Raw genomic sequence first — 18,204 nt, 5'->3', positions numbered from 1 at the left:
CCTTTACAATCATTAGTAAAAATTGCTTGCATGAATTTACAATTCTTTTCATCTACCTTGAGTTTATGAGAGTGTAATTATTTTTTGAGTTTATGAGCTCTTACAATATATTCTATTCCACGTTTGGTGAATTGATACTTATTTTCAACTCTATAGAAAATGGCTTTCCTATCATACAAGTAAGGACTTCCTAAAACAATTCCACATATATCCAAGGGAACGATATCTAACTCAACCTCATCTACAAATGTTGACCCAAAAGGAAACCTAAGTTTACATTGTCTAGTCACTTGTAGCTTTGCTTTATCACATACAAAACCTAATGGATATGGCTTCTTATGAGGTGTGGTTAGTAATCCCAACTTCTTTACAATTGCTTCAAAAATCAAGTTTACTTGTAAACCACTATCAAATAAAGTATCAGTATTTTGATGCTTGGAAATAACTCTAATATGAAAAAGCTCATGCCTTTTCCTCTCATTTTCTTCATTATAAATAGTTTGTGTAGAATTACTAGTAGATGCTTCAGAATTTTTACCTTTTATACCTGTGGCTATGATTGTTGTTTCATCACTTGAGTCGACCCCAAATCTTTCTCTATAACAACAGAAATATTCTTCTTCTTTCCATTGAACTTCTTGGGTTTCCGCTCTGGATGCAAGGACTAGCAATGTTCATCATCATGTCCATCCTTCTTGGAGTGATTGCATCCAGGTTTTCATTTCTGTATAGTGTTTGCCTTCCTCTCTTTCCATTTCTACTTCTTCTTTTCCTTGTTCTTGCTTGCAATGGATTTTGATGATCTCCTAATCTCTGGGTTCACATTCTTGCCTCTAGCCTCTAGATGTGTCGCCTGAAAGGATACCTCATCTATGCTAGTGGGGTTAAACATGGGAATGGTATGCCTCAAATAGCTATGCAGACCACCTATATACTTCAGCAAAGTTTTAGGTGAGTCTAGAGAAATGCCTAGAATTAAATCTCTTTTCCTAAATTCCTTGGTATAACTTTGTACACTTTTCTCCTTTAATTGGCAAAGAGTTTACCAACTCATCATGGCTTACTACATATAGGCTAGTGGATAGAATATTTTTTTAATGGAAGAAACAAATTCACTCCAGGTAGAAATAACGTTACCATGCTTCTTCAAATCAGCTTGTGTCCTCCCTTCCCACCACACTAGGGAAGTTCCTCCAAGGTGAAGGCTGCGCATCTAAATCTTTCTCCTTTCTGAATCGATGTTCTGCACCCTGCAATATACATCAATCTATCTAATCCAGTTATCTAGCTTTTCTGCATTTAATTCTCCATAATATATTGGAAAATCAAATTTTACATCTAATTTAATCACAGAAGTCTTCTTATTTTTATTTTTAGGGCTAGAAGGAGGTGTTGATGGAGGAGGTTCTTCCCCTTTCCCTTTTCCTTCTGAATGGGCAACTAGAAGAGGTTCCTCTACTCCTTTTCCTATTTGAGATGGTAAAGGGCTTTCCCCTCGGCCTTTCTTAAATTCTCGGTACATTTCTTCTACCATGGCTCTCATGGTCATGAAACTATCCAGGAATTGAGAGTCTGATTCCAACGAAATTTCTTTCATCATTTTCCTCCTAGGATAGACTCTTCCAGTGTCTGGGTTGGCCTCAACCAGTTCTCCTTCTCCTAATTTGAGCTTTGACCTAGTTAGCATTCAACATTCCAGCACAAGCTTGTCTAACCTTAGCAAACCTAAAGCTCTGATACCACTTGATCTGAAAATGAGATCTTAAACAATTATTAAGGTATTACAAACTCATGTGAATGGATTTCCTATGTTACTTTGTGCAATGGATCGATAAGATTGTGAAATACATAGACAATGAAGCAGGTAAAGAACGTAATAGACAAACACGTATAAACACAACAAGTTTAATAAGGAGTCCACCCAACACTCCTGGACTATGTCTCCTAGTTCAGCCTTCAGTGGTGACCTCTCTATTATGTCCTCAAAAATAATGTTTTACAACAGTGAGCTCAAATTGAGCTTCACACAACAGATACAAAATAATAAGGCTTTACTTGGATCCCCCAAGTCTCCTTGAGTACAGAGAATCTCCTTACTGACTCTCTATCTCTGTTTTCTCTCTATCTTAGCACTGCCTGCCTCTACTTTTGTTAATCTGCGGCTTTAAAGCCAATATGAAATGTCTTTTCACTTCTCCTTCTTGGGCTCTCTGGCTTCCTAGCCTCTGTCCGCTCAGATCGCCCTCTAAGTGCTAGCAATCATTGCTAAATGCTTTCAGGGATGGTGGGCACCTGTTCTATAATGGAATTGGTCATCGGGCCTTTGAAATCCCTGGAAGCAGTGTTCTTTGTGTTCACAGAGAAATATATTAAAAACTGTGAAAATTTTCCAAACTTCCATTTATCGGAGTTGAAACATTATGAATCTGCCTTATAAGTCCTATCAGGTCCGCCTGCATATGGACATCACATCTGCACCGTTGATCTAGGAAATCCAGATCCAACGGCTCTGGCTCATTTTAGGCAATTCTTTTGTACGAGGGTTAACTGCTTGATTAGGGTGGTTTTCTCTCTCCTTAGCCTAGATAAGTGGTAGCGAATGTATGGGCTTGGGCGGAGCCAAGCCAAAACCATTTACCGCCTTTGGTCCTCCCAAAATCACGCTTGTATCGTGATTTCCCTTATATTTAAAAGTACATTGAAACATGAAAATCCGGCTCATATCGGACTTGAAATAATATGTAATAGCATTAACAAACCCTTTTGGGTCAAAAACATCTCATTGGTGCATTTATTTTGTTTTTTGTTTATTTAACGAAAATGTGATTTACATTGAAAAATCCCTTTTTCTGGACTTGAAAATACATCAAATATCATTTATAATCTTATCAGGTCCATCTATCGTAGTCATAGTTATTATTGGCCCTGCTCCTTCGCATAGCTCCGATGCAATATTGCGATGCGACTTGTCACAATTGCATGTCGTATGAGCCCCAGACCATTGTAAGTGCTCCCGCTGTAATCTGCCGACGCGATATGGTGGGTTAACGTGGGCTGTCGATTTGTGCACCTGATCTATGATCCTCACTGACCCCGCTGATCACTATCGCAACATTTATGTGACCACATCCGATAGCCTCCATCGATTTGCGATATGCTGATGAGATCTGGACCGTTGATCGACTAGATCCGACGACTCTTGTGCATTGTTCCTTTTGACTGTCGATAAGCCGGCATTCACTGTCTTCTTCATATTTTTTCCTCCCAATAGTGTAATCCAATATTTCTAAAACTTCTTGTTTTTGCGATTGTTTTAATTTTTGAAGACTTAGAGTGTTTCTTGGATCACTTATTGACTCTGGGGCAAATGTCAATATTCTGAACTCAAAAATAGTACCTGCAAAGTACTGGGTAAAATCCTTTAGACAAGTGATTGGGTTAGGAAACAAAGATCTATTGTATGAAGTCCCTCAGGCTTATATTTGCTTTAAAGAGCACTACATCAAATTAAAATTTTCTATTGCAGACATTCCTATTGATTCTATTTTGGGGAATGCACTTTTAGCAGTTGTAGAGCCACATGGGTCAGCCAGATTGAAAGATGATAAGGCTAGTTATTTTATATCTATACCAAGCTCAGATTGAAAATTACAAACAATCAAGTTACCTTTTGTTTCTACTCCTAGAGTGTCTACCATTGTACAAGCAATGTAGAAGATCGAAAAGTCAAAAAATAAAATTGAAGAGCTCAAAGAGATGAAGACCACCATAAACATAGGACATTATATTCAAACTCCTATAATTAAACAAAGGATCTCAAGTTTGAGATCATTGTGCTGAAAAACCAAATGAGTTTTGGCATAGAAAACAACACTGTGTAGAATTCCCCTACAAAGATGAGTATCAAAAAAAGCCCTGCAAGAGTAGAGAAATTCCTATCAACAAAGAATATAGAGATCTTTGTCAAAAAGAGATAGAAAGCCTCCTAAAAAGGAGATACATCAGAGAATCTAGTAGTCCTTGGAACTACTATGGCTTTTATTTTAACAAACATTCAGAACAGTTAAGAGGGATCCCAAGATTGGTTATAAACTATAAACCTCTGAATATTGTCCTCTCAAATGATACTTACCCCATTCCTCAGAAATGAAATATTCTAGCAAGAATGGCAGGGGCTAAAGTATTTTGTAAATTTGATATGAAATCAGGATTATGGCAGGTGGCAATCAATGAAGATGATAAATTTAAGACAGCTTTTAGTGTCCCAACGGGACACTATGAATGGAACATCATGCCTTTTGGACTAAAGCATGCCCTGTGGTGAAGTAAAATTATCAGTGCAGACACGAACAAATTCCTCTAGCCTGATAATGGGTCTAGCCACAACAAATACATTCTATGGAAGATTTCCTTAGGTTAGAATCAATCAAGAGGGCCTACCTCTTGGTCACTTATCCTGCTTGATGATGTCATCGCTTTCTCACTCCAGCAATCTCTCACTTCCTTCTGCAAGCTCTTGTAACAAGTAAACAATAGCAACACACAAACATAATAATAGACAAATTGTAATTAAACCTACTTAACAAGTCAAGAAACATTAAGACATGGATATGTAATATTACAAAACATGTAGGAAAGCAATCGATAGTTTCATGTATTAAGATCAAAGAGATATTACAACCATTCATCTTAATGTTGCAGTCTTCCTCTGACAAGACCAGGTTCCCACACACTTCTTCTAGCATTCCACGATGGCTTCAAACAAAAATAGTTTAAAGGCTCTTCCCTTTAGGCTTCACTCCAAACCAAAGCACACTTCTTCCCCACACAATTAGATAGCTACAACTAGTAATGGCTTGCTTCTCTACTCCAAAATAGTATCAACACTCAACAATAACTCTGGAAAAACTATCAATTGTGACTAGTTTGTGCTTGGGAAGAAGGGAGGCTTATATAGAAAATATGGATGGAAGATGGACCCTCTTCTCATGGGAGAAGGACTTATCCCTTGAGGTAGTTCCATCATTATAGGGGAAAGGAGCCCAAATTGTCATCCTCAACCCCATCCGGCCAAACCATTTACCAGACTTCTGTTACGGAGCTTCTAGAGCTAGAAGCTTCAACTCTAATTTAAGGAACTGCGCATAACAATATGGACGTGACTGAGACACAACCCAGTCACTCCGGTCGGTGCGAGGCGTAGTGCTAATCTCTACACATCAACTCGAGGGAGACAAAGTCCATTAGCATTAGTCTTCTAAACTGGGAAAAATAGACGTTTAAGGGGAAATGGTGCAAAAGGGAATTGATATACTCATGAAGAGGGACACAATGGGGGTTTCTTCATGAAGGAAAAGCAAGTGGGGTTCACTGTAGAGGTCCTCTAGGATCAAGGAATGGGGAGTATAGGGACAATGAAAAAATTTTGTGTAACAGATGCCCCTTAAAGTGTGAAGGCCGAGCTGGAGTGAGGGATGAAATGCTTTATAAATCAGTGCAGGGAATCGGTCTACCATCAGAAAGCCTACAAGCAAGTACAAATACATATACATAAATTGAGATCTCTGTTAAATGATACATGAATCATGGCATGGATGCAACCATATAGAGAATGATCATGTAAATGGATCCAAGTATGGGTGTAGCCATCTGTCAAGGGGGATCATAATGAAACCAAGGTATGGTCGTAACCATCCAATAATGAGAAGGATCACATATGATAACTCATGGTCTAGCCATAGTGAGCCATCTAAAAGAGACATGGATATCAACATAACCATGTCACATGACTTCACAACCTGGACTTTTTGTGATCTAAGTCCAGGGTCTTGTGCTCCAACACGCCCTGATCAAAGTATAGATCCTAGCATGCGAATGGATGTGTTGACGTCGAACATGCTAGAAAGTCGCTTGATTACCAATCAATGATGTAAACTGTTAATAAGCATGAGAGAAACCACCAATAATGACAATGGTCCTCAGGGTACTATTGGCACATTTCACTGAATGTGAATAGAGGAACTGAAGTCGAACACTTGTGAAATCACTCGATCGAAAGCCAATGATGTGAACTTGTTGTTGAGTGTGAAGAAGTTGCCATTGGGGCATGCAAGCTCTACGGTACTGGAAGGGAGTCTCTCGGTCAACTTTCCAGATAATGAGTTGAAGTCGATGCAAAGCGATCATGTCAAAGGAGGGCCATAATGAATCCCACATCATCGACGTGAGACGAGAGGATGAAATATTATTTTGGATGATACAGAGAATCAGAGGTAAGTGTAACTATAGAAGGACAACTCTTGAACATATCGGCGACACAACTGAAAGTTTGGCAGCTTTTGGATCCATAGGATCGGTGGTCATGATGATGTAACAGAGATCAGATGGAAGGTAAAATGAATGGTCCAAATCCAATAAGGTCAACGATGTAAAGGAGGATGTCCCAACCCGAAACGAAGCAAAGAGTGTCATGCTTAAGAGTGAGTTTCCAACACAATTGATAGATTTCAAAAATTTCCCCGCACCATTTATGGCAAGTACCCCAATTATTTTTTAATCGCAAGCTTGAAGTGGATAGCATATGATTGCACTATAAGTTCATGCTTAGGACAAATCTAACCTAGTAAGTTTAACAACCCCTAGGAAGGAGAAGCTCATGTTCTTCATGGTGATGAATCCAATGTCGTTGAATAGTTTAATGAGTCTGACAAAGGTGTAACTCAATATCTTTTTCATTTTTAGAGAGTTTTAAAAGAATAGGTAGAAAACAATACTTGAGAGAACCACTTGACCATTTCAGTCAAGGAGTATCGTTTCGTAAATAATGCCTCCCAACCGGAAAAAGGGGTAAACTTATACCGGGTGCACGACGTTTTGCATCCGTTAACAAGTTCAAAACAACAAGGGCTAGACCATGTTTTTGCTTTTAAATGGTCAGAAAAGAGATGAAAGTAGACCCCCCATTTTTATTCTCTTTAACGAGTTAAAAAGGGAAAACATACTCAGAAATCTTTTCATATGAGTTTAACGAGTCGAGAACAGAGTTGAAACATGACCCATTGTCACTGTTGAACATCCATCACCTGTTGCTGCACAAGTAAGGCAAAGTGTATTATCGCATCCTTAAGGAAAAATATGTCAAAAATATATACAAAATTGGATATTTTCATGAAAAAATGAATAAAAAGGTGAAAAGTAAATACATTTTACCATCTACCATTTTACCTTTTCTATGAAGACTTTTTACCCACTTTTGCCCTAATTTTTCTGAAGCAGATTGCGTTTGATCTGGGAGGTCAATCGATGGGTAATCAGTCCCAGGTAATAGCCGACACCCTGAGCTCCATTTTCATGCTATTTATTTATGTTTTTTGTCTTTTTTTTGGATTTTTAGGGAGGTTTTTGAAAATATTTTTTGCCCATGGTCGGTGAGATTTTCGTACATGGAATCACACCAGTCGAGGGAGATTTGCAAATTTATCTGCACCGATCAGTGCAATTATTTTTAAAATAGGTGCACCAGTGCCATGGATAGGGAAAAACCGTATGTTCTAAAAAACTAGCTGTTTAATCTTCAATTTTATGTTCCAAGGATGATTATTGACTGAAATTAATGGCTTTTGCAGGAGAGAATCGCTGCAAATGGTGGATTGGAAGGGGAGGGAACATGAAGATGTTGACACCTAGGCAATGAATGATCCAAATTACCTGGAGGCTTTGAGGGCTTGTGGGCTCCTCAAATTATTCCTTACACCAGGGATGTGGGCCCAACCAGAGTTACTTTGATACTTGATAAGCCTTTGGGACATTAATTGGGAGATTTTTTTCAATGGGGACCAGGAGCTCCCTAGGAGATGGAGTTGACAACTTCAAATATCTACTTCATCCTTGGACTATCTCGCATAGGTGAGCCAATGATCTTGTATGGGTCATGTTCGATCGGGGCAAGCATATCTTCCCTGCTTACTGAAAACTGCCCTGAGGCCCTGAAATCCAAGAGTCGGAAGATAGAGATTTCTAGTGTGTGGGATTTGACACTGAGCGTACTTCTATTGACTATCAATAGAGTGGTGGAGTCCTAGGTGGAACATGAGACTAACAAGTCGAATTTCCTTTATGCTATTGACTGCACAACTCCTACGATCTTCAACTGGGTAGAGGCCATGAAGATGAACATCAAGCGCGAGTTGTCCAAGGCCAAGGTGAGGAATCTAAAGCAATTTGGCTTCAGATCTATACTTGTGACCTTCTTCCTAGAACGAGTGCTCCTATTCCAATATCAGTTGACTGAGGTAGATTCTCCTGAGCCACACGATCCGTGAATGGCCCGCTGGAGTCATTTGATGCCCAAGATCACTAGGGGTCAGCACATGTCATACTGACCTGCATTCTTCTCATGGTTATGATGATAGAACATCGTGGTGGAGGATTGGCCATATAGTGGCACTGATTTCCATGGAGATCCGGATATGCCCTTACAAGATGGAGAGGACTTTGATGATGAAGGTAACAAATCAAATTTTGAGATTTTGAGATTTTTTAATTGTTTTTGGTATATGCGTGCTTATAACATTTCTCTTGTTTATCAAAATGTTAGACCAGAGCAGCCAGTTGGGATGTCCTCGATAGTTAGGCATGTCCCCCACCCTATTGATGTTATCAGCCCTTATCAGGAAGGGAGTGACAACATGGAGGAGATCACGAGGAACCTTGAGGGGTTAACTCATGGTATCCTAGAGTATGCTCAGATAGGAGACATGCCCCGTCGGTACCAGAGGCACACGGTGGGAGTCTCAGATCAGATCCGCTGACTGCTGAGTTGCATTGCACAAGATGTCTCGTGCTATCATGATGACCATACTGATTAGTTCCTAGGTCGAGCACTTACATATTGTTTTAGGCATGTGTGCCATAGATGTATGAGGCCTGCGAGACGCTGATGTTATTGTAGACACACATATTATTTTTTGGGGTTATGATGTATCAAACATTCTCACCATATATATCTATATATATAGATCTAGATCTATATCTATATCTATATATATATATATATATATATATATATATATATATATATATATTGTATTTTCCTATCTATTATCATACAAATGGTTTGTCTTATCTTTTACATGTTTTGCAAATGTCTATCCAACACGTAATTAGCTAATGCATCTATCAATGTATTCATGCATCTAGTAATATGATGATATGTAATATAATCAAAGTGTCTTTCCATTAGACGGATATGGAGATACATTCGTAATATTTGAGGGTTCTCGATGGAATATTGCATGTTGAGTTGAAGGACAACAAGCTGTGAATCTAGGTTGACAACCAATTCTCTGAAGCCCAGAGCAATGACGTCTGACAACGGTTCGATGACCGCACTTTATTAAGAAATTTTATTGGTTGTACGACCTAGGCAGATACCTTGAAGGTCAATCAACTCACCATTAGGGTCATAGATGGCCCATTCTGTGGATAATAGGTTCCAGGTACTACGGCAAGAACCATTGGTGAAACCAACGTGAGGAGTCACAGACATCTGCAAATCAAGAAAAGTATAGTAAACAGGAAAGTTGTTTGAAAACTATCACAGAAAACCATGCTATACAAAAATGAATCACACACTAATGTACATAAGTAACCATGCAAGATGACCTAAGCATAGTAATTTTTGATTTAAATCCCATTTCAAGGATTATTGAGAGGATTTCCTTCATAATCAATAAGCTCATAGGCTCCTTTCTGCAAAACGCATTTTACAATATAGGGGTCATGCCACATAGGTCCAAACTTTCCTACCCCTAGCTTATCGTTAGCTTGGTCATATAATAGAACCAAATCACCCTTATAAAATGCACGAGGGGAGAGTGACTGAATGAAATGGAATTTTAACCATTTCTTTTGTGCTTTGATGACCAAGGCAACAAGACGGCGAGTCTCATCCAATTGTTCTAAATATAAGAGGAGTTCCTCTTGAGGTGATGTTTTGGGGAGGAGTTCAACAGCTAACTTGAGTGAAGGAATCTCGCATTTTATCAGAAATGTTGCTTCCAGACCATAGACCACCTGGAATGGTGTGAAACCAGTTGCGTCTTTGGTTGAAGTTCGGTAGGCCCACAAAGGTGAAAAGAGCATGAGATGCCAAATTTACTTGTGCATCCTAATAGTATGTTGAAGCATTATGACCAAAACCTTGTTCAGGGCTTCAACTTGGCCATTGGCCTGAGGGTAATATGAGGTCAAGCCATCGTGGCACAAACCCAATGCAAAAGTCAGCTCTGCCATCATGTAATCTCGCAAATGGGAGCCATGGTCTGTGAGAATGGCTTGGGGTATGCCGAACCTAGAAATAACATGGTTAAAAAGGAATTGAGCCACCGTCTTACCATCTGTAGAATGTGTAGGCATCGCTTCTATCCATTTGGTGAAATAATCCACACCGATGATAATATAAGCATGCCCCCTAATCGAATGAGGGTTACATGTCATATAATCAATGCCCCATTTGGAAAAGGGACAAACAGTAATGACGAGGTGTAGGTGAGTAGGTGGGGCGCGCATCTTGCATTGGTAAATTTGGCATTTGTGGCACTTAAGGATAGCAAGAATGTAGTCCTTGAATATAGATGACCAAAATAACCAACGCGAAGGATTTTTTGAGCTGTAGCATAACCAGACATATGACCACCACATGCCATGGAGTGGAAATCATTGAGAGCTCTTTCATCTTCCTCAATTGTGAGGCATCGGTGAAGAACAAAATCGACACTGACACGGTATAAAGCTTCACCAATAATATGGTAGGGTTGGGAATGATGTTGAATCCTTCGACGATCATCCTTGGTCAATGTGGAACGGAATGTGGAGGTTTGGAGATAAATAATGATATCACCGTACCATGGATCAAGGGTGCTAATCACTAAAAGGGTCTCATTTGGAAGTTATTCATCTGCATCAACAGGGAGAGATTTGGAGGGAAGGGGAAAAATCAATTCAGTGAAAAATAAGTGATTTCTTATATTTTCCCATAGTGAATACCAAATCGAATTCTTGCAGGATAATGATATGTTTAGAATACTTGCCCCCCAGCAACTAAAGAGTCAGGATATAGGTCAGATGGTTTCATTCATAAATCGTTGTAGTCGTACGTAAAAGGATATAGTACTAAAAGTGTTGAATAGCCTAAACGACAACCAAAGCCAACTTCTCAACATGTGCATAAAACGTTTCAATATCAAGGAGATTCCGACTAAGGTAGTAGATCACATGTTCATTTCCTTCGTCATTGTCTTGGAACAAAACCATAGCAATGGTGATAGGGGCCGAAGCAAGCTAAAGGAATTAATCTTGATAATAGTCTGGCGGATGCAACAGAGTATTTATGAGGATGGTCTTAAGATCATCAAAATATTTTTGGGCCACCTCGTCCCATGCAAAGGGCATTCCTTGTTTAAGTAATCAGGCAAAATCCTATGGCTATCTCGGCATAGTTGGGTATAAAAGGATAGAGAAAGTTGGCCTTTCCTTGCAGGCTCTCGAGTTGGTGCAGTGAAGATGGAGGGGGTAAATTTACAATGGCCTCAACTTTGAGTGGATTCAAGCAAATACCATCCTTAGAAACAATAAATTGAAGGAGTCATCCTGATTCCATGCAGAAAACACATTTGTGTGGATTTAACCGAATGTTATATTGTCTGCAACCTAGAAAAATATGCCAAAGATCGTCTGGGTGGTCTTGGTGCTTACAAGAATGGGCAGGAAGGTCATCCAAGTAAGGTTGTACAATGTTGCGAATATCACGAAATGCGTCTGACATTGCTCGTTGAAACGTGGCTCTAGTATTTTGAGATTGAAAGGGAGCTTCTTGTACAAAAACATACCCCATGGACAGATAAAGTTTGTCTTTTCTTGTTTGGCCTATCCGATATTAATCTGGTTATAACCAGAAAAATTGTCCATAAAGGAAAACATCTTGCTCCTGGCACATTCATCATTGATTTGATCAATGAATGGATTAGGATAGTTGTCTTTAGGATAGGCATGATTAATATCTCGATAATCCATGCAAACACGAATCGTGCCTTCTTTTTTAGTCACCTGGACAACATTTGACACCCAGTCTGTAAAGGGGATGGGATAGATGAACCCAATCTTGAGAAGCTTTTTGACTTCACCCTTAATAGCAGCGGCCTTCCTAGGGTGCATCGAGCGAAGCCATTGGCGAACGGGCTTCACGTGCAGATACGTTGGTATTTCATGCACCATAATGCTAGGATCGATGCCAGGCATTTCTTTGTAAGACCACGAACCACAACAAGGAATTCTTGAAATAGATGAGTATATGTCTTGATCTCATCTGGCGAACAAGATACCCCAATATGAACATGTTAAATGACACCGGGTTTGATAGAAATGACAATCGGCATCATTTGGGTAATATTACCTAGATTTCCTTTCGACCATACTTCATGAGTAATACTCGGTGGTGGAAAAGGAGAAGAAGACTCTTCGAAAGCGGTAGACATGACCGCCGGGTGAGGAAGGAACGAGGAGAGATGATGAGTATCGATCCATGGTGGTTCCTCAAGAGACATGATTTCCACAATACCTTAATCAGCAAGGAAGGTCTCGGCTAAGGGCTTAGTTGATTCCAAAGTGCCAAGCCAAGGGGATTGAGAGTACATATCGAGAGAAGTCTTCGACATATGAGAATCAGAGGATGCAGATTTTGAAGCCAAAACAATTTCCACGTAATTGACTTCGACAAGACTAAGCGGCATAACCTCGCCCCAAGTATCAACATGATCTTGTGCAAATATGACCCAAGGATTAGATTTGGCCGAGATCATGCTAACAGAGGCAACATGAGGAGGTGGGAGTGGAAAAATCCCCATTAAGGTAGAATATTTGAAGATACATGTGACCACACTCTGATAAGGAGCACTAGAGTTCTTAACATATAGAACCTTTCCATCCAAGGAGGAAGAGGCAAAGAAAGACAACTAATCAACAGTGACAATTTTCCCTTGATGGGGAAAATGGATCATGCAGAACAAGGAGGAGGTCAAGGCATGCATGAAATGGGTCCAACTTTGGCCAAGTAGAAGATTATAGTTGATATTGGCGTCCTGCACTGTCTTGCCTTCCAGGGTTATGGCAAGGTTAGGTAAGACACTGAAGGGTCGCAAATCATGCCGATCAAAAGCTTCCAAAGTGTTCGGAGACTGGTTCAGTGCAGGGGAACCAATAGCCTTCCAACATGCAGTTGACATGATGCAGGTGGAAGAAACTTCATCGATGACAGTGTGGTGGATGGTCTTCTCATTAAGGACAACCTAAATAAGAAAGGCAATCTGATGAGGTAGTCGTGGAAAATGGTTCTCTAGATCGAAACATATGAAATTAGAATCGGTGGGATCGATGCCCCCGATAGATGAAAACAAAGATTTCCACTGCGATGGGTAGCTTTCGAGTACCTCGAGAGCCAACATGGCTGACGACACCTGAGCCAAGTCCTCAACAATATTGTAGTGCTGAGCAGCTCAGGCGTTCGGATTATATGAGGATTTGTGGAGCACACCTCGAGAGGGTGGTTGTGTTGCAGAATCAGGGTTAGGGCACTCAATTTGCAGAGGGCCAAAACTCAAGGTAGAAGAAGAAGGTGCAACTTCTTTTTCTTTCCGAGCTGCTAGAGCTAGAGTTTGATAATCTTTTGATCGGGTAGCGACATTAATAGGTGTGCTCACCATGAACACTTGAGATCCAGAGGACGCAGATCGGGGTTGGTCTACCATTTTGGTTTACTGAGATGAAAATGGCTCTTTAAGGATAGCAGGGGTCCCTTTGAGTAGGAGAATAACTTCAGATCATCGAGGACAATCCTTCGCGTAGTGATCCTCCTTGTAAATGAGGTAGATATATTTAGGTTTCCATTGCAAAGATTCGCCAATAGACGATTTGGGAGGACCCTATTTCAAGGCATCAGCTTTAGCTTTGCCTTTGCCTTTCTTTTTTCCTTTCGAGGATTTCTCTGCTACAGTAGACTGGACAATGTGGACCTTTGAGGTTTTACCAAGGCTAGGTGGATTCTGAGATGAACTGGTAGGATCAGCATTCGAGAAGGACTTCTGTTTGGAAGAAGTTTTAGTAGGGGTCTGAGATACTAAACTAATAAATCATGAATGGGAGGAACAACTAGTGACTTTGATGCTGCAGGATTGGATGATGGCCACGGAGCATTGGGTAACAACTCATAGAAAGTGCGAGACTGGGAGTAAACTAGATCCGAGTATTGGGCATAAGCGATGGCTTTCTCTTGAGGGATGCATCCACCCATAGCTATATCATGAGCAATTGGGGCTAAGAATGATTTGGTAAACCATTCAGTGAGAAACTGATCAACTATCTTGAATTTGATCAGGCGATGTATAAGTCTCCATTCATGGATGTGATCAGAGATGTGTGTCGCAGTATATTGCTTAAGCGATGTGAGCAAATAGGTGCCAGTTTCAAAGCGAACAAGCAACTAAAGATGCATGAGGAAAGCCATGGCTAATGAATTAAAGTCATGGTAAGTACTTCGAGGTAACTCGATGTACCATTTCACTAAAGCAGCCGTGAGGGTTTGTTGGAAAAGATGAAGAAGAATGGAATCGTCCACGTACAAGTTCGATGACAACCAGAGTTGATATGTCATCACATGGGCCTGAAGATCTTCTTTAGATTTTCCATTGAATTTTGGGCAATCACTTGTTATATTGGACGAAACTGGAGGCCAGTACGGCCAATGAAGAATCGGATCATTTGTAATGTGCGATACATCTGACAACTCAACTGTAGCCAAGAAAGGTAATTGAGTGTTAAAAGGCATGGGAGGCTAATAAGTGGGCCCAAAGTGAGGAGCCCATCCCTGCTAGTAATGATTTTGGTCCCATAGTGGGGGAGTTTGGCCATATGGCATCTGAGGTTGCCCCCATTGTGGATTACCTTGACCATAGGCAAGATTTAGACCTTGAATACCTTGAAACTGTCTAGGCATAGGTTGTTGATAGGAAACATATGGGTTAAAAGGTTATTGAGCTTGTTGACCTTGTACATATGGATATGGAACCTATTGTCCTGGAACATACGGCTGATGAACATGTGTCCCTGAATAAGAGGATTCTAGCCCTGCAGCCCTTGGGCATAAGCTTGATACACTTGTTTCCCTTCGACATAAGGGTTTTATACCTGGTTCCCTTGGCCGACAGGAATTTTTACCTGTTGGCCTAGGACAAGAGGGTTTTGGGCTTGCTTCTCTAAGAATTGACCTTGACCCTACCCCTGCAAGGGTTGACCTTGTTGGTATGTATACGAGGGTTGTTGTTACCCTGGTTGGTTTTGCTGTTACAAGGGTTGACCTTGCGGTTGAAAAATTTGTCCCTAGGGTTGCAGAGTTTGGCCATGCGAGGGTATGAGTTGAGAGGTGTGTGGAGCATATTGCATCTGCTACTACATGGATTGCTACAACTATTGTAAGGATTGACCTTGTGGTTGTTGCAGGTGACCTTCCTGCGGGATAATTTTCCCTTGCTATTGTGCGTGGAGCCCTTGCCGCAACAAAGGTTTCCCTTGTGGTAACAAAGGTTATCCTTGTTGTTGTAAAGCCTGTCCTTATTGTTGTAAGGGTACTTGAATAGTGCCCAAGAACTTACCGAACTGAATATAGTTGTAGCTAGGTTGGATGTATTGCTCAGATTGGATGGTGTAAGGTTCATTAACCAATCCTTGAGTACCATATGGAATGCAAGGATTTTTGTATTAGCCCTAAGCTCCATAGGGCTGCTGATAGGGAAAATTTCTCAATCCAGATGGTCGAATGAGATTCAGAACTTGTTGGTACTGGACATTGCTTGATCTAGTGGGATCAGCAGGGTTATAAATAATACTAGAAGAGGGCTAGTTTATACCAAGCATGTGAGCAGCTCACATTAATGGCACCTGACACCATAAAAGCATTGAGGTTTTGGCCCCCAAGTAGTGGCATAATCTGGCCACTGACTAATGGGACAGAGGAACTGACAGAGATAATTTTTGAAACTTTTGGTTATGACTGATGTGTAACTTAGATCAATGATACAAGAGTATTTGGAATGGTGGGTTGCACCGAGACTAAAGTAACAACCTCTTTGGAAGTTGTGCTCATGACGAACAAACCTAATGTAGGCCTAACGCCTGACACCCATACAGGATTATGGTAGAGTGATGAGGCAATAGGTGTGACTGAAACTAACTACCCCAAAGACACATAGTTGGGTGGCAAGCTGGTGGTAATAGCTTCCGAAAAAGGGAATCCCTCGGGAGGGAAATGCAATTGAAATTCTTCCCCATCAATAGTGTGTGGAGTAGAAACTTTAGACTCATCGAGAGATGTGACTAGCACGTCACCTTCGGGTTCGATGCTTGAAAAACTACGACGAATGGCCAAACGTGTATTAGGGGATAGTTCCAAAGGAACACCCCGCTGGTCCTATGGACTGTAAGGACACTACAGTGATATCTCAACAACGTCAAGTAGAGGGTTTGGAGGATAGATAACTAGTCCAAGCTGACCGTTAGTGGTCAATGAGTTCTCTAGAGTTCGAACAGGATTGTCTGGAGATTCCATGCGAAGATCAGCACATGACCCTGTATCGAAAGTAGGTGGAGGACGAGATGACAATGGTTGAACACTCAAAAAAATTGTGAGTTCAACATTTTGGTCCTCGAGTGACTCTGATAACTCAGGAAATAGCTCCTTAGACAATCTTTCAGATGGATGAGAGGAAGAGGAATTGGTTGAACTAGATGGTTCAGCCACGATGACCTTGTCTTAGTCAACAGAAAAAATAACTTCAAGGCTTTAAAATGTCCTTTTAAGGGAACTCGCGATTTGGTCAAAAAGACTAATAGGATGCTTTTGATTGTGGGCAATCAATTGTTAAGATGCATAAAAGACTAATGTTCTTTCATTTTTTAAGAGTCAAGAAAGAAACAAAGATGACTCTATCACTTTCGATTGGAAACGAACTCGAAAGGACAAGTTCTCAAATGATCTTCTAAATTTAATGAGTTAAGAAGATCAAATGGATGCTCTGGATGATCTAGGTAAACATGATTACTAAGAAAACATGAACTACAGAATACCTCCTATAGAACCAAGAAGTACGAGCAAGAAATCTCCCCGAATGTTATGTTCGGTGTATCACGTTCGCAAGGCTACTGACTTGACTTCCTAAGGATAAAAGGATTGCAACCTAGTGGAGTCTCCCATTATATACTCGACGATACAGGGAGCAGAAATCCATGCTAGCATTGTCTAATGCTGAAGATAATGACAACTGCTAGGTTTAAAGACGCTGGAACATGTCTCTTAGCCTATACATTCTAGATGTGATCGTTAATGTTAAATGTGCCTTAGGTTAATTGAATTCATTTTAGAGTTGATCTTGAGTTAATTTTCAGTTTTCAGGTCTTAGCAATGCTACTCTAAAAACCTCAAATGCAACTAAATGAGACAAGACCCTTTCAATTCAATGAAATGCCTACACTAGAGAGGGTAGTAACTACTCAATCAAATGAAAACAATCAAGCAACTAAAAATGAAATGATCTTTCACTACCTTACCTTTTCCAATAAATAAACTATTGAAAAATGCATTCCAATTCCTAATTTCCTGACAAGCACTTATCTATTAGTCCTTTCAAAATGAAAAATTATCTTCCTTTTTCAAATGCTGATGCAATTCTAGTCTTTGAAAAGATGCAAATTATCGTAACATAATGATGCAGCAAGCTAGAATTTCATACTTTCTCATGAAATAACGAAACAAACTTTTCGCATACAATCTTTCAATGAAAATTTTTTCGATACAATGAGCTCTTCAAGAAGATGAAAATATGAAAAGAGAAGTTCATTTAGATCAATGAAACACCGACTTTACCAAACACAAGGCCAACAATGTATTCTATGTCGGAAAGAGACATTCAAGCTAGTAAATGAAACTTTTTCGAACTTGTCCAAAAATAGGTCAAAGTTGTAAAATGACTAAAAATAAATGCAAGGAGTAAACACACCTACAGCCTGACTTAGTGAGTTCACAAATTGCAGAATGGGCGACCGGCTAGATGCCCTAGGTCCCTGGCCACTCAATGACTCAATCAAGCAAATAAAAATATG

This window comes from Pinus tabuliformis, chromosome X (assembly GCF_031772625.1).
Source record: "Pinus tabuliformis cultivar Carrire ecotype Pingquan chromosome X, CPIR1, whole genome shotgun sequence".
Taxonomy (NCBI): Eukaryota; Viridiplantae; Streptophyta; class Pinopsida; order Pinales; family Pinaceae; genus Pinus; species Pinus tabuliformis.
Note: the sequence above shows the minus strand (reverse complement) of the source record.